Source organism: Pimephales promelas, chromosome 10 (assembly GCF_988280905.1).
Source record: "Pimephales promelas chromosome 10, fPimPro1.hap1.1, whole genome shotgun sequence".
Classification (NCBI taxonomy): Eukaryota; Metazoa; Chordata; class Actinopteri; order Cypriniformes; family Leuciscidae; genus Pimephales; species Pimephales promelas.
The window spans coordinates 8,206,030-8,230,011 of NC_142778.1; the positions used below are offsets into that span (position 1 = coordinate 8,206,030).

The window sequence follows — 23,982 nt, forward strand, 5'->3', positions numbered from 1 at the left end:
CGGCTTGATCCTACCCAACAGGCAGACATCTATAGGCACTGTTTTAGCAAACTCTTATTCAGGGGTGCGTTTCCCATACAACGACGTAGTTCGCTGCTTCACTACCATAGTACGATGCATCGTTGGAAAAATAGACTAGCTAGTCACGACTGTTTCCTGAAACCCACTGTCGCAAAGTATCGTTCAACCACGTTGGTTTCGCACGTGGTGGAGTAATAACTATTTTTAATGAAACCAATTAACGCTAGATTTGTTTTATATAAATTACAGACATGTCATCTGAGGACTATTTCTAATTGTTCTCAGTTGTTTTGCTTTATTACCAGACTCAATATTTGGCTCGTTCTTGCATAGCAGAGCACGTTCGCACATGCGCACTCTTCAAACATGTTACTTCAAATCTTTTGAAAAACTAAAAGACGTAAATTACATTTGTAAGTACGCTGAATAACTGGCACCGGTTGTACTGAATGTCAGCGCTTATTTTGCTCTAAAGATAAGGATTTATTACCTCTAAATGTCATGCAATATACATAGAAACGGTCGGGAACTGTCGTTCAAACCATAACTTTGCGATGCTGTTTGCGAATGTTCGTTGGAACAATTGTTTCGGGACTCGTTAAACTATGCAGATAACGACGGAACTTGCGACCATAGTTGGCTAACGATGCTTTCGGGAAACACACCCCTGGATAAGAGCTACATGATTATTCGTTAAAAGATCGCAATCTCGATTTAAACACCCACCCATTTATTCCTAAATGAAAACGATTCGCCTGTGCCTATTACATGTTCGTAAAAAAAAAAAATCATACTGTGGGACATTCAAATCTGTGTTCGCACTGCACGTTTAGCTATGAAACAGCTTCACAAACAGTCTTTTCAACCACATTGTATTGTTATTTGTGTTACAAATAATATAATGATAACTGAAATAGAGCAATCTGTGATGTACCTTTTCAAAAGTAACTTGCCGCTTCAAATAACAATTATATCAATTGCATTGTTACGCCACTAGGTGCAACAAGCGACTGTTAAAAATGCTTTTGCTCAGATTTTTGCCCTGATTGAGCTTTCGGTGAGTCGGCTGTATTCGCGAAATGTCTGGACCAGTCTGGAGATTATGTCTGTTCAGAGCAGGGGCGTAGCCAGTATTGGGCCAGGGCGGCACTGGCCCACCCACACTACTCACTGGCCCGCCCAGGCAAGTTTGATAAAAATACATTTTTAGTTTATTTTTATAATTCAAATGTATTTAAGAAAATGTATTAATATATACCTGATTTATTGTTGACTGCTGTGTATGTTTAATTCGTTTTGCCGAATAAAATGCTACTGTCAAAGCAAGTTGTCGAAAGCCTCCCTCCGGAACGTTATTGGTTGCTATGGTTGCTGGGGGTTCCGATAGGAAAACTCTCGGCGGCGCCATAATAATGGCTAAACAACTTTTTAAATATGCTATTTGGAAAAAGCGAGAGTTGAGGAAGAAGACACACCACTGCCTTCATCTATCGAGTCCGCCCAGCCAGTTCTTCAGACTCATTAAACCACAAGAAGACTAGTCAGGTGCTGGGGGCAGCCACTTCTCTCTCCCTCTCTCCCGGTCTGCCTGACGCGGGTTTACCCGCCGATCTAACTGCGATCTAACCCGATATTATTATTTTAGCTTACTTTATCTTTGGGTGAACTGTCTTTGCACTCCTGACTAGCCTGAATAAAATAGACAAGTTATTGTCTACACACTGGTTTGTCCACTGGTTGAACATGATGATTTGCCGAATATAAAGGTGTTACTGTTTTTGCAGTTTGTCAATTAATTTTTCTACTCTCTAAAGTTAATTATCACTGAAGAATTTTTTTTTCTATGAAAACCTATAGGCCCACTCACATTTTCACTGGCCCACCCAAAATACAATTTCTGCCAACGCCACTGGTTCAGAGTTGACAGAATTCACAGAAAATTATGTAGTGTATGATGGGCACAGACTTTGAATTTTTTAGCTTTGATTCCATCCAGTCTGAGGACATCAAAACATGTTTGATATTTCGAGCCGATTTTAGAGAACACATATAGTGTATGATGCATCAGCATCGCTTGTAAAAATTATCCATAATACGCTGAACAGACAATGGAAATAAAGGGTGCAAAGTCACAAATATCGAGAAAAAATGAAAACGACTTATGGGAACGGGTCAGGATATAAAAAGAAGGAAAAACGTCCCATCCAGATCAGGTAGGATCGCGGATCACAAGCTTGGCGCTTGACCAGTGTCAACGCATTCTCATCCCAAGGCGTCATATACTGATGCTTTTGCCGATGCATCCAACGCGCATGGCACCCTTTAGTATCAAAATAACACGCTTCGGTTATGTGTATAGGTTTAGGTCTGAGGTAGGGTTAGGGTTAGACCACTAGGAGGCGCCATATATATCTGCGTCTCATATTGACGCTATATGTGCGTTGGATGTATACGCATTGGCAAAAGAGTCAGTATATGATGCCTTGGGATGAGAACGGGCTGCCAGTGTTCATATTGAGATACTAGGATATACAAGATGGAGCCCAGAGCTTGTGCATGCCATGCATTAAATAAATGTGTTAAAAAAAGCAGAATCTGCCATTTATTTGATAATTGTTTGCTGCAGTTTCAGCAGCTCTCTTCGCTCCCAGGTCGAAAAATACGGAAATCCTTATAAATAAGGAAATCACAGAAGAATGCGTCACGTGAATGGCGATTATGAATGTAATTTGATATTTACGACTGATCATGCCCAAACGTGCCAAGTCAGAGACGGTCGCTTTCAGTCGTGTTTAAAATCTTTTCCAGTCATTGGAAACATTCTAAGACTAGTTTCAGCTAGTCGTTGAGTTTGTCCCTGGTATTAGTCGTCTGTTCAGAATCATGGGAGAATTGTGATCTCTATTTGAAACAAAACAAAACAAAACAAAACAAAAATTGTCATTCTCAATTCATCCAGATTTGTGCAGTTCTAGACTAGATGAACTCTGGACCTCTGAAGTAAAAAAAAAAGTTGTTGAATGAAACGAAAAAAGAGGAAAAAAGAAAAAAAAACAAATATGTGTGTGTTCTGTGTTTAAATGCTTATTGGAGTATTAGCTTAGCAACATGCTAAGAATGAACGTGAGTCATGACTGTGTTTTTGCACGAGAAGCAGTATTTGTGTGGCTTGCTGAACTGTTGCCCGAATCAATTACTTATGTGGTTACATTTTATGATGCTGCTTTAACAGTCAGTTGGTTTTGGAAGATATCCTATGAAGAGCAAAAGCTACAGGATGTTTTCAGACAAAAGCAATAGCATGTTTGACATTATTATCTGACTGTACAATGGCTGACACAGATATTAGTCATTTATCAGACTATCTTTCCCAACGAGGCTACCAGTAGGTAAACTTGTACAGCTCTTCGGGGTAATCATGTGGTGAATGACCCAGTGATGAGACAGGAGAACAGTATTTTGCCTGTTCATGAATCACCCGTCTAGCTTTTGAACTTCATGTTGTACACGCTCATTAGCAGTCCAACTTTTGCCCGCTCCTGATTGTCAGTGTCAATCCTAATGTCAATAAAACCCAAAATGAACCTTTTCTCTTGGCTTTGTTTGCCTTTGGTAAAGTTCATACCACATATTCTCCTGAGCTCCTGTGATATTTTGAGAGTTCTCTCTCTTTCTCTCACCCACTACATATTGATCACCTATACAGATGGAGAAGATCCAATATGGCTCCAGAGATGAAGCAGGCATTGCACTGAGACTCAAAAAGAACACTAACAAAAATAAAAAAAATAAAATAAAAAGAGAAAGGTTTTTGGACAATGTATCTTCCGAGGAAGAACGGGTTGTCTCACGTTATTTAAAGATTGAGAGCATGGGTATGTTTTTTTTTTTTTTTTTTTTTGGGGAAGTTCCCTGTGTTTTACCTCAATTCCTGATCTAGAGGAAGAGTGACTCATGACACACGGCGTGATGAAGCGGTTTTTACAATGTGAAGTCTCATTCTGGTTAAGTCATGCCTGTGTCAGCCTTAACACTGAACAGATGGAGTCAGCAAAGACAGACACTCCACCCTCTCGTCCCACCACACGCCTCCTGCGGACGGGTCTGTACATGTGAGCATTGTCTCTCTGGGTAGAGCTGTCAGCTCCTTGAGGTAAATCATGGGTTCTCTGTTATCGCAAAGTCAGAGTGCTCCCGCACAGCGTTATCAAAACTGTTTGTGTGTGAGTAGTTCTCAGCAATGACCTTCAGCTCTATGTCCAGTATCAACTCACTGGACATAATCCAGCCTTTAAAGTAATGTTCCAGGTTCAATACAGGTTAAGCTCTATCGACAACATTTACGGCATAATGTCGATTACCACAGAAAAGGTTTTTGTTTTATTTTTCTTTAAAATAAAAAGGCTAAACAAAAGCCATAGTTGCATTAAGGCGCTTACAATGGAAGTCAACATATTTTTAGGGGTTTAAAAGCATAAATGTGCAGCATATATTTTATAAAGATTTTGTGATTTTTCTCAATGCAGGATCTCGTATCTTTGTGCATAATGTAATGACAAATACTGGGTTTACTGGCTGTATATCATGAAAAAATGTACCTGTGCAACGCATTTTCATCCCAAGGCGTCATCTGACTGACACTTTTGACCATGCTTCAAGATCCGATGGCATCTTTAGGCACCCTTTAGCGTCAGTCAGATGACGCTATCCTAGGGCGTCATCTAACTGACGCTTTACCTTTAGTGTTAGTTAGATGATGTGGGTAGGTTTGGGTCTGAGGTCGGGTTATGCCGAGTTCAGACTGCATGATTTTCAAAGTAGTCAGGTCGCTGTTCTTTTCACACTGCATGACTATCTTGGCCAGCATTCAGTCACTGCTGTGTTCACACTGGACGATTGATCGGTGACAGAAGGTTTCACACTGCATGACTTTAGAAAAATCGCAGACAGACTCTGTCTAGCAAAACTACGTTTCACAACAAACACACGTGAGATGGGAAAAGGAAACAACGCGACACCACACGTGCAAGACCGGAGTTCTCACGTGAAACTTTTTTTTTTTTGACCTGGTTGTGGTAGCCTACAGCTGCCGAAACGTCAAACAGACACGAGTGCTCCTGCCAAATTTCTACTAATTTTTCTTCCATTTGTGTCCAAATAGACCGAGAAGAAGCTTTTTTTCTGAAACAATGCCATATCATGTTGATATGTGATCTATAACTCCTCCCCGAACTCTCCGCTGCTCTGTATCTTGCTCTCTCACTGGCTGCCGGTGATCGCCGATGTAGTTTTCAGTCAAAACACTTTTCACACAACAGGATTTTGAATCGCCGACAGGTCCAGATATTTAGTATCCCAAATATCTCACGGGCGTCGGCGACTCGTTGGTGATTCTCTCAGTTCGCGTCTTTGCTCATTCGCACTGCGTGATTGTCACTCGCGTGAACGAGCGCCGATTTTCCTGTGATTTCGGGCATTTGTCGGCGATTTCTCAACCTGTCGGTGAGCCAAAATCATGGCTAAAATCATGCAGTCTGAACTCGGCATTAGACCACTAGGAAAACGTCATCTAACTGATTCTAAAGGGTGCCTAAAGCGTCAGTTAGATGACGTATGGTCAAAAGCGTCAGTTAGATGATGCCTTGGGATGAGAACAAGCTAACAAAATACGTTGCGTTGCGCACGTTTCGCGACATTTTCAAAGTTAAATGTCTAGTGAGTGGCGCTAAAAGCTCAATGTTCCATTTAAAGATAAAACGTACACCTACCCCAGACAGCAAACTGACATTGAATCAACGTGGAAACGACGTCTCTCATGACATTGAAACAACGTTGATTTTGCTCATCGAATTAACGTTGAACCAACGTCAGACGCGGCATTCTTCAAAGCTAAATGAACATCGAAAATTGGTTTGCTTTCATAACGTTGAAACAACGCGTTGATTTCAAGTTGATTTTCCGTTAGTTTTGAAAGAATGACGCGTCTGACGTTGGTTCAACGTTAATTCGATGAGCAAAACAATGTCAGATCAACGTTGTTTCGATGTCATATTTCCACGTTGATTCAATGTCAGTTTGCTATCTGGGACACTAAACCCTAAACCTACCCGACAGTGTTAACAAAAGTGAATGTGACATAAAAACTCATACACTAGTAAACAAGTATTTTGAGGTCATAACATATGGTGCAAGTCTTTATTAATCCATGATCTGCCTCTGTAATTCATAATTGTGAGTGAAAATGATTAAAAGTGTTTGCTGTTTTACTGCCTCTTTCTGTTGGAAACTGCAGTGATATGTTTGCAAAAATGTTACCACAAGTATGTTTTTCCAATGAACCACTTGACATTTTCTGAAGCAAGTACCATTATGACACAAATATTGTCAAACCCAAAACATTTCTGTAACGGCATCTCTGTCTCTTTATCTCTCAGGCTGAGTCTAAGTCACAGCCAGTTTGGCACTCCTCATATCCTTCTTTAAAACCCACGAGAGTTGTTCGGTACACATGTATGGGCGGTGATACTGAGCTCTTCTGTCTTTCGTCTCTGGAGTCCAGTCTAATCCCCTCCGCTCTGTCTACGGTGTGCTGTCAGGCCTGCTAATAAGGAGAGAGCTGTGGCTCTACCGGGGCAGTTTGCAGTGGCTGAGCCCGCTGAGTGGCGAGCAGAGCAGATGCAAGCATTAACATGCGGTTTGAGAGCTGGAGGATAGTGTTTCTACATTAGCTTGAAGCCCTCCAGAGCTCTGTTTGTTTGGAGTAACGGGGCCCGGCAGAGTGCAGGGCCAAAAAGGGGAATTATCCTGCAAACAGAGAAAGGTAATAATCACACACTTGTGTGTGTGAGAGAGAGACAGAGAGAGTGAGAGAGAGAGAGAGAGAGAGAGAGAGAGGGGGGGGGTTCATATACCATTGTTTTCCTGCTTGGCTTTACTCATGAAGTCCTGAACCAGAGAGGAGGCATTGTTGGTTAAAAATACGCAGTGATGTTGTTTCAATCCTCAACGAGTCAGCGAAACGGACTAACAGCCTACTTTAAGGCAACAGTTGAAGAGTTCACGAATTTACACACATCAAGTAGTTGCATAAATGTTTTAATTTTTGAGCCCCTATTATCTCTTGCATTTTTCACTGCCTCACTGTATATGAGAGGTCAGGCCGAAAGAGCCTTTATTTTTAGTCGTCTGTTGTCCTTATATAACATCACTTATATAATGTTAAGGTTTAATAGCCAGTTTTTTTTATTTGTGCATATGTGTGTGCTGCTTGTTGGATTTTTGAGCTTTCCCTTTGTGATCATAGTGTTTGCTAACGTTGTGATGGTAGAAGCTTAATGGTTAAATATGGTGACCTTGATGGAAACAAAATGGATATCAATAATAATATAATAATAATTTTTATATATTTATTAAAATGATCGGTCCCACTATATATTGAGTGGCTTTAAGTACCATGTACTTACATTGAAATTAATAATTTGATACAATGGACTTATTGTGTACATACATGTTTTAACATTGTACTTATATTTAAAAAATACAAGCATGTAATTACAGCTGTAATTAATTTATGTAATTACATCTGTAATTACACAGCTGACCCATCCCTTACACTTAAACCTACCCATACCACCACACCTGTCCCTAACCTTACCCATATCCCACCTTAATAGCACCAAAAGTGATTTACAATACAACATGAGCACAACAAGTACATTGTACTTATTTTTTAAATGTAAGTACATAGTACTTAAAGCCACTTAATATAAAGTGGGACCAAATGGGTCATACATGTATCCCCTTATTTTTAATGTGCATTTAGCACACTCCTTATTCACTGTAAATGATCCATATTTGAAACGAATGCTTGATGTTGCATTTCTGAAATGAATGATATTTCAAATCTACAGCTCAGGGATAAGGGCCAAATTCCTCATTGAATAACTGTGTGTTCCTCACACAAAGCTATGCCTTAAAATACTTATAAGGCGCATGAGTCATGTGGAGCATTTTATATCTTTTATGGTGCTTTTTTGCTTGCAAGTACCCATTATGAAAGAAGAAAACCGGACATGCTATGAAATATGTTTATCAGTGCATTGGTGCAGTGGGACTATCTATGAAAAGGGATTTGTAGGTCACCTTGAATGAAACGTTTATGTTAAGATTTGCACCAGACACAATGTCATATTAGTGTTTGATAACAGCTCATGTCCCTCATGACTTCAAGTCTCAAACCCATCATAAAAGTTTCGATCTATTTTAGACTTAATCCTATTGTTAAATCCTAAGTAAACACTAATTGTTTTCCCGGAGACAGACGTGTTACTTAGTTACTTTAAAAGATGTTCGTCTTAAGCCTTTTATTATGGCGAAGCTTTACTAAACATTAGCCATGAAAAATATCTGTCACTCATTAATTCACTTTCCCGACTGCAGTGATTCAAAGCTTTTATTACTGTGAGTGATTCTATGAATTGATATGTTAGAGAGAGAGAGAGTGGATGTGTTCAGTGGATGTACTTTGATTGTACTTATTATATCACCTTAGACAAGTGCCAGGTTTTGTAGGGTGAATTGTGGAGAGATTTACCTGCAGGTAAATCTCAGAAAGAAATGTTGCATCTTACCCCAAACTCAAAGATCTTTTTTTAAATATGTGAATAATGCCTAATAATTTTCAATGTCAATTTGTTTTTGTAAACGTAGCATAATGTTAATGACAATAAAATTATTGTTATTTTTATTATTATTAGCATTACAGTTATAGGAATTTGGCAGGCGATATGCTTAATTGTCCTCAAATGTAAAATGCAAAATGTGTCAATGTGGTCACACTTTATATTAGGTGTCTTTAAAGGAGTAGTTCACTTAAAAAAAAAAAAAAAAAAAAAAAAAGAGCAAGGCGAGCATTTGAGCTTCTAAAACTTAAACTTTGTTATTTTTTTTTTTTTTTTAATGCGCGATCGTTTTGCTTGATAAGACCCTTATTCATCGTCCATAATTGTTTAAAGCCCTTTCAGTAGTTTGCAATTTGCACTGACACTGTCTTCTGGACCTTGAACCATTTGGTGCCCAGTAAAAGTGTATTATATGGAGAAAAATCCTGGAATGTTTTCATCAAAAACCTTGGTCCCACTATATATTAAGTGGCTTTAAGTACTATGTACTTACATTGAAACGAATAATTTGTTACAATGGACTTATGTGTACATACATGTTTTTACATTGTACTTATATTTAAAAAAAAAAAATACCAGCATGTAATTACAGCTGTAACTTTGTAATTACATCTGTAATTACACAGCTGACCCATCCATATACTTAAACCTACCCTTATACCAATCCATACCACCACACCTGCCCCTAACCTTACCCGTATCCCACCTCAATAGCAGCAAAAGTGCATGTTTTACAATACAACATGAGCACAATAAGTACATTGTACTTAAAGCCACTTAATATCGACTGGTTTTGTTTCTGTGTGCGGGTTGGTTTTGCACATTTAGTTCAGTTTTCTGTGTTTCGAATATAGTTTCCATGGTTTTACATCGCTTTATTATCTGTCACAGCAGATGTTAATTTAATTAATTAGTTTGGTCTATTTAAACTCTGTGTTGTGTTCACTTCATGCCCATTATTGTTACATTGAGCTAGGTTGTTCTGTTCCTGCCTCGAGTTTGCTCTTGAGTGTTTTGCTTCCTCTTGAGTTCTACGAATAAAACCGCAGCATTTATATCCATTTCTCCTAGTTTCTGCAACCCAGCCATGACAGAATAATTTTTATGAAAGCTTTACAGGTAGATAAAAAAAAAAAAAAATCTTTTTTCCCTCCAACAATTGAAGTCGGATATCAAAGGAAAGTGAATAGATCTTTTCATCTATTCCCGCTCGAACAACTGGTTTCTTTGATGAAGAATCCTTGTCTGGTCACTCCTATCAGAATAAACAGTACAGTAGTCGGAGACTTTAGCAAGCAGACATTTTGTGCTCCTGTCTGAACAAAGAAGGTCATTTATTTCCTGCTCCCTCTCCATCTCTCTCCATATCGCTCTCTTTCTCTTTCTGTGGTAAATAAGATCTGGCACCTGTGACAGTATTGATCATTCAGTCATAACACAATTTGATAGATGAATGATGATTAATGTTGGGCTGGAGGACACTGGCCAGACTGTCTAATATATAATAGTAAATATTTACAGTGAGTGCTGTATTATTTTGGCTCACATTTCTCAGAATGTGCACCCTGGAGCGAGAGAGAGAGAGAGAGGCTTGCAGATCTTGGCTGTAGGAACGATCCGAAAATGGGGACTCATAAATCTTATCAGCTTGGCTTATGAATATTAATTAGGTGACGTAACATTTTGCACCGCTAACTGTCTTTGCAACTGGTTTGCTGAAAGGCTGTGGCCACAAGTGTGCTTGGTCAGTCAAAGTCACATTTTTGGGTATATGTCTGAAATAAATTAAATGTTTTATTCTCACAAAGTACAAAATACATCAGGCAAACCACCTTTATGAATCGCAATTATTATTATTATTTTTTTTTTTTAATTTGTGGTTGCTAACAAGTGACTACAACTAAAGAGGTTGTCAGGAACATCATCAGGTCGAACAGGTAAATGCATCTGCTCAATAGTCCTCTTTCACAGCCTTGTTATGTTTTTAATCATGCTCTTGCAAATTATTAAAATTCAAATTCTAACTGACCGTATTTAGGCTTCAAAATTAATAAAAAAAGGTGTTAATTGATGAACACAAGACTTTAAAAATTGTTTTACATTTTATAAGTATTTGAAAAAAACAAAACAGAACTATGCATCACACATTTGCCATTTGTATATGGTTACGGAGGCAAAACTGGGTGTCATTAATTAAGATCACAAACTACCAGATTGTTAGGTGATTCCAAACACAACAAACCCAAACAGAAGCATGCCTTCACTGCTAGAAGATCCATGAAAGCAAAATTGTCTCAAAATATCAAACATGTTTAATATCCTCAGACAGGATTGAATCATAATCTGAAGCTAAACAGTCTTAACCCGTCATACATTACACAACTTTCTGTGAAATCCGTCAACTCAACATTGCAAGATGTTCTGACCTCCTTTATGAGAATGTCCTGAGAGCAAGAAGCAAGTAGCAAAGCGTGTTTGTGTCTGTGACGTGCAATATGCCCAAACTTCCTGTTTCAATAGAAAACTATTTCATGGGGTCTTTAAAGTGATTGTTGCTAATATGCCCCTGCTGTAGATAATAAAGTTGTTTTATAGATAAACAGCGCAGTCTCATCCCAAGTCGTCATATAACTGATGTCTTGGGACGTCTTTTGACCATACGTCAACATCTGCCATTTTAGGGTACCCTTTAACGTCGGTTAGATGACGTTATCGGATCCTAACCCTACCCCAGACCTAAACCTACCCCGTCACCTAACTGACGTTAAAGGTAAAGCGTCAGTTGTATGACGTCCTAGGATCGTCATGTAACTGACGTTAAGTGGTACCCTAAAACGGCGGATGTTGACGTATGGTCAAAAGACGTCCCAAGACGTCAGATATGTGACGTCTTGGGATGAGACTGTGTTAAGATAAACAATGGACCCTAACTTGCACCTGGCGCAAATTACTTTGTACACCGACGCATTTATCATTCCTATTTTGTACCCGTGGAAAGCGGGCTTTTCCCTCTACAGACGGCGCAAAAAACAAAGCGTGTGTCGGCACAAACATTCCCTGGTGCTATTTTGCAGTTCCAGAAAACAATTGCTCCACTGACCAGAAAAAATAACTAGTCTAAAGTCAGTAGCGCGTTAGTCTCGCGTAGCCAGACCTTCAGACTGACGGCTGAAGGTCTGGAATTCATAGCAGCTTTTTTTGGCCAAGGTCCGCCCATAAGGCCGTTTGACTGACATGTCAAACAACCAATTACAGTTCGTTTCGTTCAGCGTCACGCTTCAGGGCGTGGAAATGTCCCCACAACAACAGACCGGCATGCAACAAGTCAGTCAGCAGACAGCAGCAGTTACCGGAGCGCCTTATATATGGATAAATTGGTTAACAACGCTCCTACGTCGACAACAACGCTATTAAATCCAACAACGCTATTAAATTCGCCCACGAACTCGCGCTCATGTCCATTATGCCCACTTTGTCAACGCCGCACATTGAATACTCACATGAGTCACAGGCTGCGAATGTAAGTTACGTCCCCGCCCCAGCGCGCTCACGCCTACTAAATAAACGCCTCACACCTGGCGCCGCGTACTCGCTATTCCCTTTAGCCTTTAGCACATCTAGTGGATGCATAACGCAAACCCAGTCAAACGTTTGACTCTGCAGTATCTTATGCGCCTTATAATCCAGTGTGCGCCCTATATATGAATACTGAATCGGCCAGCTGCGATGTCAGCGTAGACCTGTTGTTTCATGTTTCCCCACAAACGCGGCTGATATCCCCTTCGCAGTTAGGTACTTCACTTGATCTTCCATAATAGATAGGATGGGACAACTACGTTTAGCTGATCTTGATAAATGCTCATTGTCACCTTTTACTGTCTATGATTGTCACTCATATAAACACAACAGTTTTTCTTCCGCAATCACACATCTGCGCTTTGTTTCCCGGCGGACCGAAAATAAACGCGACACTAAAGCCCCCGGAAATCCGATAAAATTCAACCAATCAGGTGACGACTTCGACATTCCTGAAGTGTTTCCAGTTAAGTGTACCATATGCATCAGACGTTTAGCCAACGTTCCGTGGGCGTGAATGTCCAACGCGTTCTCATCCCAAAGCGCCACATAGGACGCTTTTGCAAAAGCGTAAATATCCAACGCACATGGCACCCTTTAACGTCTAATGAGACGCTTCGGTTAATGGTTAAGTTTAGATATGGTGTAGGGTAAGGGTTAGACCACTAGTGTGAACAACGCGCATACACTGTAGATGATTCTCTCATCTACACAGACGGATTTTGCTTTTTGCAAATACATTATTATAAGGAAAACTTTTAAAAACGAAGGAAATCAATTCTATGTTCATGACGATGGGAAAAATAGGCATAAAGCTTACACATTTACCCAAAGTATTATATACATGTTTAACCGAAGCTAATTTGGGTGGGTTTGTGCCATCCCCAATGTCACTTCTCTTTCTTTTACGGCCCTGACGAAAACATCGATCTCCTCGGCTGTGAACCGATTGAAGCGTGCTTGGTAAATGCGCCGTTATAATAGTATTGCTCCATGGAACAAGCGCACCTCGTTCATCATGCTCTTAAAGGGAATGTGATATGACGCTCTTATTGGTTTGTTTCCCGTTAAGCCCAAACCACACCTATGAATAATGAAGCTACTTCAGACCAATCCCTTTTTAGATTTGCGTTGAGCACACGATACATTTATCCCACCGGTGAAACAGCAACAGCACCTAAGACCCGCCCACAAAGTTACTTGCGTTTGATACTTGCGTTTCAGATCCTTAAAATAAGGCCCAATGTGTGTTTGAGCCGTTGGCGGTAGAAGTGTGTACGTGTGTGTTTGTAATTAATGGTTGTTAATTAGCAGAGTAGAGGACATGACGGGTTTAGCCTTGTCTGACCCAGCAGTGCTGTTTCACTGTCAGTCGTTTAGCCATTTAGCTTGGCCAGGGCGGCACAGCAACAGGGACACATTACGAGGTGTTAGGGGAGATACCAGTAGGCGACAGAAGTATAAATCATGCTAGCTGTTAGTATGAGGCGAGGCTCTCCTCCCGAGGGGGGGGGGGGGGGGACGGAGAGAGGAGCAGGGCAGAGGAATCATGTGGTTTGTCTTCACGTCCCAGTAGCTTTCAGGCTAATAAACGGATTAGAGTCCACTTTGAGCCAAAGACAAAAAGGGATTTCTGCTGTTCGGGGAGAGAGAGGAAGTGGGAGCGGACTTGAATGAGGATGGTTTGGCTCTGAAAGCAGGCCAGCACTACAGGGAGAAACTGTGTGGGCTCCTGTCGAGTTTTGAAGCGATTGGAACGCTTAGCGCGTTTGATGAGACGTTAGAGGCATATTGTGGCACTTATGAATCTGCACAGAAGAAAAGATCTATAGATCAGTACTCACCGAAACTGCAGGCAAACACTCTCAGAGTACCTGCAAATGAACGAACAAACGTCAATTTCAGGGTTACACAAGTTTTTGCTATTAGCATTTGTCGAGTTTAGGCTGCAAGTTTCTGCATAAGAATATTCCATCTGAAAGTAAGCTCTATGTATTTACCATAAATGACAAGACACTTTTAAAGACCCCATGAATCAGACTTCAGTTTAGCCATGATTTCAGAGGCAGGTGGTATTTCTAGTTTACAGTATGGGGAATGGATGTTTCCACTCGAAAGAATATTATATTGGATAAAAATATATTCTCCAGCAGAAAAGATGAATCAGCAATGGTGTTGTTCATTTTCCCATGGAGAAAATGAGTATGTTTTAAATGCAACCATCATACAGACTAGCATTTAGATGGAGAGCCGCAAAATATCCGTTTTTATTTCACTTGGTCTTTAAACGTCTTAAAAAAAAAGGTTTGTGAAGACAAACTTTGGTGTTGGCTCGAGAAAGCCTGTAATGAATGTTTGAAGTAGATCAAACATAGATTTTAAAAAAGGTTTTAAAGCTATGCAGTCTATCAGACAAACAGGTTGCTAGGGTGTTTTGAGTGGTTGCTAGGGTGAGAGAAAGGGAGGATGTTTGCGTTTAGATTTTAACTTATGACAGTTATGACAGACAGAACTACCGTATAAATAAATTTTTAGGTTCTGTTTTAGGAGAACCGTAATCTCGATCATTTCGCTGAAGATCTGACCCAGGTAGCTTTAAAGCTCTAGGATGAGTAAGAGTAAGAAATTGCATCTTTGAAAATTAAGAATAATTTCAAGTTTAAATTCAATGTTGGCTTTTTCAAGGTAACAAATTTCACAATATGCCTTTCTATCCCGCTCACAACCAAGATGTAGGAAGTCCATAGGAGTGGTTCGGTATTGTCTGTCCCAGCTTTTGTGTAACTTGTTTAGCGCTACGTCTAGCGTGGCGAGGAGAGGGGGCACTTTTACTTCTGACCCTGTCAGCCTGATCCTGAGATGGACGCTCAGGGCCCCTCACCCACTCAATGCGTTCTTTCAGCCCTGCTCTGGGATCAGCCTTGGGGTCACAAGCAGAAAGACGAGCCCTGGGTGCCGAATTTAGAGGGGGAAAACGTTGTTTTGTGAAGGTTCTGAAGGAGCTTTACAACTTCCGAAAGTTTCCCTGACCGCCCCAATAACCCCTTCCCATGATTTTGTGTTTTGTATGTTAATAAGCATCAAATGCCTCTCAAACACAATGAGGAGGCCCTGGTTCGGAAACAACAAGAGTGTGGGAGGGAAAACGACCCAGCGATTGCTTGTCTTTGACCTGAATATAACTCTCTGGTTAGGAGCGTCAGCTTTGATAATTTCATTTGACTTAAACAGAAATCCTTGACTCTCAGTAATGTGCCAAAATAATCTCAAGCCAAATAAATCCATCAAGCATTATCTTTGACCTTTTTGTCTTGTTTGCTTTTCATTTTCAAATGCTACAAATGTAATATAGGTCTAGTAATAACTATATTCTATACTATACACCAGACATGCTTGGACCCCTTTGAGAGCAGTAAATGAAAGGAAATAAATATATTTTGACTTTCTCAGAAGTAAAGCTTGTAATTCTTCAGGGCTATAACTTCAGTAAAAGCTTATAAATTCGTACTGCAGTAAATTGTCATTCTCTGAGGAAAATTGTATTGCTCAGAGACCCTTTCATAGCTTAACAAAAAATTAATTGAGTTCTCAGTAATGGCAAATCCTTTTAGAGGTATGTGCTAATTGTCCACCCAAAAATAAAAATTCTGTCATCATTTACTCACCCTCATGTTGTTCCAAAGTCCAAACCTGTATTGTATTCTTTTGCTCAACATTTGTCCATACAACACAAGTCAATGGTCACCGAAACTGATTAGTTACCAAAATTCTTCGAAATATCGTTTATGTTCCACAGAGGAAAGAAGATCATACAGGTTTGAAACATCATGAGGGTGAGTGAACTTATTGGGTGAACTATTGAACATCCAGAACACATTAAATGTTTTCTGGATTTCAGTTGAAACCTGTGTTGTGTGTAAGTAGCCCCTAAGTTACTAACTAATGATTTTTAGAATGCGACACTTAAAAACTTAAGCTAGACAATGACTTTTTTCTAGAGCTGCTTAATTTCCTATTATCAATGTAAATCAATCTGTATTGTAAAAAGAGCTTAAGAAGGGGACTTGACTATCTCTTTAACTATCATGTCTCAGATGTTTCTCCTATAATTCTTATGAAGACTTATAAAACACATATAGTAAGAATATAGAGCAAAAATTTGGTATTTCAGTGACTTTTGATTGCAAACGCTGCTGTCTTGATAAATCAAAGCACTGTTTTGTACAACGAAGGAGATTAATTTAACCATCAGAAACTCAAAATCATATGTTATCTGAACTAAATAAATTATTTAAGTTGATTTGACAAAAGAAAAAAATGTTGTGATTACTACACTGTAAAAAAATATTGTTGGTTTAACTTAAAAAAGTAAGTAACCTTGGTTGCCATAAAATTGTAAGTTGATTGAACTGGAAAAAGTGAGTTAATACAATGAAGTAGATTAATTTAACCATCAGAAACTCAAAATAATAAGTTATCTCAACTAAATAAATTATTATAAAGTTGATTTGACAATAGAAAATATGTTGTGATAACAAATCTTGAAAATATTTTTTACAGTCTATTTCTCTGTAGAAAAATCAGAAAAACAGGGGACTCAGATAAAGGTTTAAAGTGCTCTTCTTTCTAGCAGACAGTACGAATTCCTACATATTTTCCATTATGAATATCAAGGATTGTATTTTGACTTGAGCAAGATCTCATCTGTGATTTTTATTCCTTACAGGATGTCCTATTTGGTGTGTCATATAAAATGTTTGCTATGTTTAATTGTATTTTTTCGTATAATTCTTTTTAGGTGCTGTTTATATGACACTGTTTTTATGTGTTTGGCCATTCATTTATACGACAACGGCATTTTGGGGGACTGAAAAAATGCACGGGTTTCAAAATGCAAGATTTTGAAAATTATACCATTATTGTCTCTGTGTAAACTAAAAAAAGCGCATTTGTGTAAACGGTAAAACCGTGCGTATTACGTGTTCAGTCTGTTACTTACTACTCTATTGGTGTGCTATCACATTCTAATGAAGTAGGGATTTTGGATGCAGCGTTAGTCTATATACGTTGGTCTTTGCTAAAAAAAATACTAATGTGCGTAATTATATAAATTCTGTCATGACAACTCTCAGGAGATTGGTATGGTAATAGAGATTGGCATGGTAATGGATATGGCAATGTTAATATATTTGGTCTTGGTGGAATAGATCTGCTATGCTGCTAAGTACCGAGACTTGCTACTGTCAATATATTCACAGATATTGTTGTTGTTGTTGTTTTTTCTTCATGGGACCACATGTTTTAGGATCTATGTGTGCCTTGGCAGGCCCGTCGCGTCAAGGCAAGCAAACCAAGCAATTGCTTAGGGCCCCAAGACAACGACTGGTTAAGAATAAAATGCAACAACAAACTGTCTGAGCACCCCTTTGATAGTCAATGTAGTAAAGTGCAATGACACTCTTATTGGAATCCCCCTCAAGGGTTTTTCAGGTTTTTCAACTGTCGGGGAAAAAAAACAAAACAATCCGTGGCGACGGTTTTGCAATCCGTCCCCTCAGTTTATAAACTGCACTCACGAATTCTTAAACTCTTCCCTCGTGCAACAATTCGTGCCCAAAGATTAATAAACCGTACCCATGAGTTCCTAATCCATGCTCTCAGATTTGTAAACCATGCCTTCAGTTTTTGCAATCTGTACCGACAAATTCATAAACAATGCCCACGCTTTCGCAATCCATACTCACGGATTTGTGGCCCGTCCCCCAGAGTGTGCCGCATGATTCAACCAGGCCTCCTGGATTCAAACATGCAGTGCGCACTCCACACAAAAATTACGCTTTCGCAAAACATTGCCAAAATTAGGTAATAAAGGTCTGTAATTCCTCAGTACAGTTAAGTATTTAGCAAATTATTCAAAGTTATTTTTATTTGGAGTACAAACCATCTGCCACTACAGTATAGCACTCATTTACCTCACTCTGTCTTTCTCTCTCTCTTGTCCATCTGTGTCTAGCTGGTGTACTGTATAAAATGAGGGTTGACCTGCTGGCGTCCACTGCCTCTGGTACACACATGGCCGTATAAAGGACGTCCCAACCTTCCCCCTCTCTCCTGAAAGGTGCCAAACTCTGCTCTTTAATTATTCATTACACAGCCCTGCCCTGAGAATGGCATCGTGCTGTGTTTCGGTCCAGACGTGGATGGCTGCCATAGCGCAGAGAAAGCTTGTTCTATCCCACTGAATGTTTGCAACCATCTGCCGAGGTTCAGCGCTGCAGCATATGAAGGGATGTTTGAGTTTTTTTTAAGACTCTGTTTAGTGTGTCCTGGCGTGTCACTCCCATATTTCCTTCTGTTTGGACTCTAATGGCTGTGGTGCGTGCACACGGGCGCCTGCAGGCTGTACCTGCTCGGCTAATATTCCTCTCACACAGGTCGTAGCGTGCTCGCTGCATTGATTGCGTGCGTGTGTGTCTGTCCTCTTGCATCTCATCAGTTTCTCCTTGCTAGGGCGAGGAAAACCGATATTCGCTAGCTGCATGGCACCCTATGCCCTCATTCTCTCTCTGAACATCCTGTCCTATCGCTGTCCATGTTGACTTTGTTTGAGACAATCCATTATTTTTGATAAGCTCATTTTCTCTCCGTCTTATCGAACCGCATGCAGAACCGAGAGAGAGATGTGGCCTAGGATCCTGAGGGCCGGTGCTGTAGGGCCAGTGCAAACACTAATCAGCTTTAATTTCAACATCTCATCACGAGGGGCTCTGTGTGTGTGATCTGTATTAACCGCTCAGTAATCGGTCTTACGGCACTGCAGTTGTTGAACAATAATCTCGGACCTTTCACAGAATGGCCGATGCGCATTGCATACAAAAATGGTTAAATTCGCCAACTCCAATCAGTTCCTGGGAGTCAGTGTCCGTGTTTGCACCAGTTCCCAGGCCGATGCAATGAACGCTTCCAAAAACTAGTCACTGGATTTGCCAGAGGTTTGAGGTTGTGAGACTGAATCTTTTTTTTTTTATTATTATTTAACAGTCAGACATACATACAAACAAACCAACATAGTGCAGTAGTGAGCAATCTTGTAAATTCATAATTCCAGCAGTGACAAGAGTGATTTAAGTGTGTATGTGAGTGGGTGTGAGTGTGGGTATGTGTATGTGTGTGTATGCGTAAACAAAGTAACCATTTATTATTTATTACCATTGTCATTACAATCACCATCCCACTCCCCACTACCATCATACTGCCCATATTGAGTTGGTAGATTTTTATTTCCATCCTTCCTCCCATGTAACAATTGCCATTGTCAATCCTGTATAAAATAAAATATGATATAATAAGATAATATAATATAAGATAACCTTCCCCCACATTTCTTCAGTCCCTATCTTTTCCTATTTTTTTTGTGTGTGTGTTATGTGCAATGTCTAAGGTGCATTAAAATAGGGAGTACAGTGCGAGAGTGTCTCAAATTGGGACAGAGATGCTGTCCCGTTGAAATCACTTCAGGCAAGACAGGCGAGAAGTGAGACTGAATCTTTTAAAAAAACACTACATTACCATATTTTTGGAAAATAAGGCACACCAGGTCAAAATTGCATTGTTGATAGAAAAAACAACAACAACAACAACATATATAAGTCGCATCTTCTTATACTTGGGGTGTAATGGTACACAGAAGTCACTGTTCGGTGTACATTCCTCGGTTCCGGGGTCATGGTTACACGAGTTCGGCACAACATAAAAAAGCAACAAATCCCCAATACTAGGTTCCTTTTCATTTATTTTTAACAGACAGTAGTTCAAATTACAGTTTGTTCCACCAAGCGGCATTTATTACCAGTGAAAAATAAACTGGTAAACACTAAACTGAAATTACCGGTGTGTGGGAAACGTGCTATACAAATCAACTTGGATTTGCCTCTCTCATTCAGCACAAATCCAAAAAAAATAGCAAATTTGCAATCAATTGCTTTTGTTAATGCACTTTGGAATACAAAATTACAAATTTGAACTGTATTCTGGATAATGCTGTAAACTACGGAGGCGTATTGCATTCACTTGAAGAAAAAAAAATCTACTTTTTTTTCTGAATTAATTTTCATGAGAAAAAATTTTTTGCTCTGTTTTTTTGAATTAATGAGTTAATTTTTCATGAGAAAAAAAAAATTGCTCTGTTTTTCTGAATTAACGAGTTAATTTTTCATTAGAAAAAAAATTTTGCTCTGTTTTTCTGAATTAATGAGTTAATTTTTAATGGATTTTTTTTTTGCTCTGTTTTTCTGAATTAATGAGTTAATTCAGAAAAACAGCAAAAATTAATTTTCTTGTGAAAAATTAACTCATTAATTCAGAAAAACAGAGCAAAAACTTTTTTTTTCAAGAAAAACTAACTCGTTAATTCAGAAAAACAGAGCAATTTTTTTTTTCTCATGAAAAATTAACTCATTAATTCAGAAAAACAGAGCAAAAAAATTTTTTCTCATGAAAAATAAACTCGTTAATTCAGAAAAACAGAGCAAAAAAAATTTTATCATGAAAAATTAACTCATTAATTCAGAAAAACAGAGCAAATTTTTTTTTCTCATGAAAATTTAACTCGTTAATTCAGAAAAACAGAGTAGATTTTTTTTCTTCAAGTGAATGCAATACACCTCCGTAGTATGTCATTCCCATTGGAAAGTTTTAATGGCTCAATTTATTGGCTGCTTTGAGATTATGTCATGTGACACCACATTTTTCTGGTTCAATATTTTGCTGTTTGTAAATAAGAAACATGGATGCGAATAGTTTAGCCTGTTTGGTGTTAGCTATTTTTGACTACAGTGACATTACAGTAACATACTGTGACCACAGACATTTTTTTCTGCAATAATTTACCTGCAGTATCCATTATGATTTAAGAGAGTTGTAATGTGACTCTATCTGTACCCTTCTGTCCTCCAGTAAAGTATAAAATAGATTTTTCTTGAAAATATAAGAGGACGTAAAGAGGTACTGTGTGTGTGTGTGTGTGTGTGTGAGTGGATCAGGATGATTTCTGACTCTGTTTTGCCACTCTGTTCCCCTGACACCTCTATGCTAATTAGGGTCGTATTGGTGCATTCCACACTAATGACTTCAGTCTGCATACAGTGGCTGTAAACATTTACTCTCATTGTCTGCTGAATGCTGTTATCTCATTGATGGCATGTGTGTGTGAGTGTGCACGTGTGTGAGAGACAGTTTTCTCACTGTGCTTATTAAGCCTGCCATAGATTTTATCAGCTGTTTAATAGTTCATAAGTCTAAATATCCGCACAAACAAGCCAACATGGACTCAAAACTGACCTTTTCCTACTTCCCTAATAAATGTCCCTGCTTATTCTGCATGATTCATCAGTGTGTATTAATCTCAAGAAAAAGTTTTTCATAATCTTCCACCGGAACGTAGTAACTTTCTCCGCCTCTGAAATGACTTTTCTTTTGTGTGGATGTCAGCAGTGCTGTTTTCAAGTCATGTCGGAATAATCGCATTTTCAAGACATGAATGCCATGGCATAATTACCCGTGGGATTTTCTTTGAGCACTGTCTTTCCGAGTTCAAGGCAAGAATCAAAATGGCTCTGGACATAATAAGTTTTAATTGTGAATGTTGTCTGTTTTTATATATGCATTTTCTGTATTGTTTATAAAGAATAGCAACAATGCCTGCAGTAAAGTAAGGTTTATAAAAGGACAGGCTTGTGTGACTAAGCATAAAGCATCAGTTAAACATCTAAGACACATTGTTTGCAATTTTATTCTTCCATCTGTCCTAAAAAAGCTTCCTGTGTTTGAAATTACACAAGGTCTGTTTTTTTTCCCCTTACTAAAACTACACAAATGCATAAACATTACAAGATAGTTCTGATTTCCAAATTCATAAGAAGTAACTTCTCAGGTGGACTTGAATGTAGCACAAGAAGGTAAGGGAAGAACAAAATAATAATAAACAACCTAACATCCCTGATTATTGGAATAGTCTGTTTTAATCAGAAATACACAAGATTACAGAAGTTAAACAGGTTGTGAATGTCGTTTCATGCTTTTTTCAGAAATTGAGAGTGAGTATTTTAGTATTCTGACACTAATGTTGATCCAAATGTTTGTGTTTTGCAGCTGCCTGCGCTCTGGATGAAAGAGATAAATGGCACAAGCACTTCATTTTACTGTGATGAGCGTTTGGATGACGTGTTCTGCTCTGGTCTTCAATCATACGTTGCGTTCTCAAAGAGACAAAAGAGTCGTTTAATTATTAACTTCTACTTTTTAACAGAAGATATCTGAAATAATCAGAGAAAGTGACATTTCAATAACATTTTTGCAGTTTAATTAGGTAAGATTAATTGGCAAGATTAGCTTTGGGCTTCTCAAGTTATGCAAATGTAATAAATAAATAAATGTTGCTTGTTGATGTTTGTTTGAAGAAACACATTTAATTCTCTTCTTTGCCCAAAGGGATCTAAAAACTTTAATGTCCTAGTAATCAGTGTTGGGAGTGACCAATAATATAACTTTTTGCTCTAGCGCAGTAGTCTAAGGCATTGAAATGCAGACAGCTTTTTTGATAATAATGGGAATTTTGGAAAGAGAAATCAGTGATTGAGATAATTCTTTGCATAAAAGTTTTATTTTTATTGATGTTAAAGGTGCAGTAAGCTATTTCTAAGAAACGCTGTTGAAGTCACCAAAACAAAGACGCCCCCACCGAAAATGATTACTCCCTCATCTTTGTAGCTCCACCTCCAAACTCATAAACACCTATGCAACACAGGCACTTCCCCCTAATGAGTGTATACGCCCCTCACTGCTCTTTGGCTACAAGTGTGTTTTGGTGCTTGGTCCGATTCACTTTCAATGGTTTCTCAGAAATCGCTTATTTACCTTTAAAGGGCACCTATTATGCCCCTTTTTACAAGATGGAATATTGGTCTCGGGTGTCCCCAGAATGTATTTGTGAAGTTTTAGCTCAAAATACCCCACAGTTAATTTATTATAACCATTTGAAAATGTCATTTTTGGGGCCTGTTTTAAATTGAGCTGTTTTGGTGTATACAACCTTAAATGCAAATGAGCTGCATATCCCCGCCCTACCTTTGGATGAGGGCGTAACTTGCATACCTGAGAGTTACTGGCGTAACTGAGAGAGTGAGAGACCCGCTGTTTTGTGTGTTATTCAGCCGTACATGTTTGAATGGGAATATATAAATAGTCTCTGATCAGACCCAGATGATGAAGAGACTCAGGCAGAATAAACACAAATGAGAATGGACCAGTATGTCTTGTTATGGTTATTTGATACATTTATGTACTTATAGAGTTGTAATCACGTCCCCTTTGAAATTATGGATGTGCAACACACACAAACACTTACGTTGGCACAATTTTTTGAAACTACATACACATACTGTGATAAAGTTTGCTACGTACAAGCGAAATTACATTTATGCGAGGGACCTGTTGCATCATGCTTACATTACTTGTCATACAGGTGCTTCTGTGGCAAATGTGAGATGATGGCTACAGAACAAGAACATAAATGATGTTTTTAATACAATATCTTTAAAAATATATATGTATAAACGCACTGTACAAACAAGGTTTAAATTATATACACAGACATCCTACGACGACGACAACAACAACTTTAGACGCATTTGTTGTTGAATTGGCT

At 38.8% G+C, this 23,982-nt stretch overlaps 1 long non-coding RNA gene across 1 annotated transcript; it reads left to right on the plus strand.

Moving 5' to 3' along the window:
• The first annotated feature begins 4,031 nt into the window (after positions 1 to 4,031).
• Positions 4,032 to 23,580, plus strand: LOC148977300 (uncharacterized). Its single transcript, XR_016169852.1, has 3 exons — positions 4,032 to 4,174; positions 18,292 to 18,396; positions 22,428 to 23,580. It is a non-coding gene; the product is annotated as an uncharacterized LOC148977300 (long non-coding RNA).
• Positions 23,581 to 23,982: the final 402 nt, after the last annotated feature.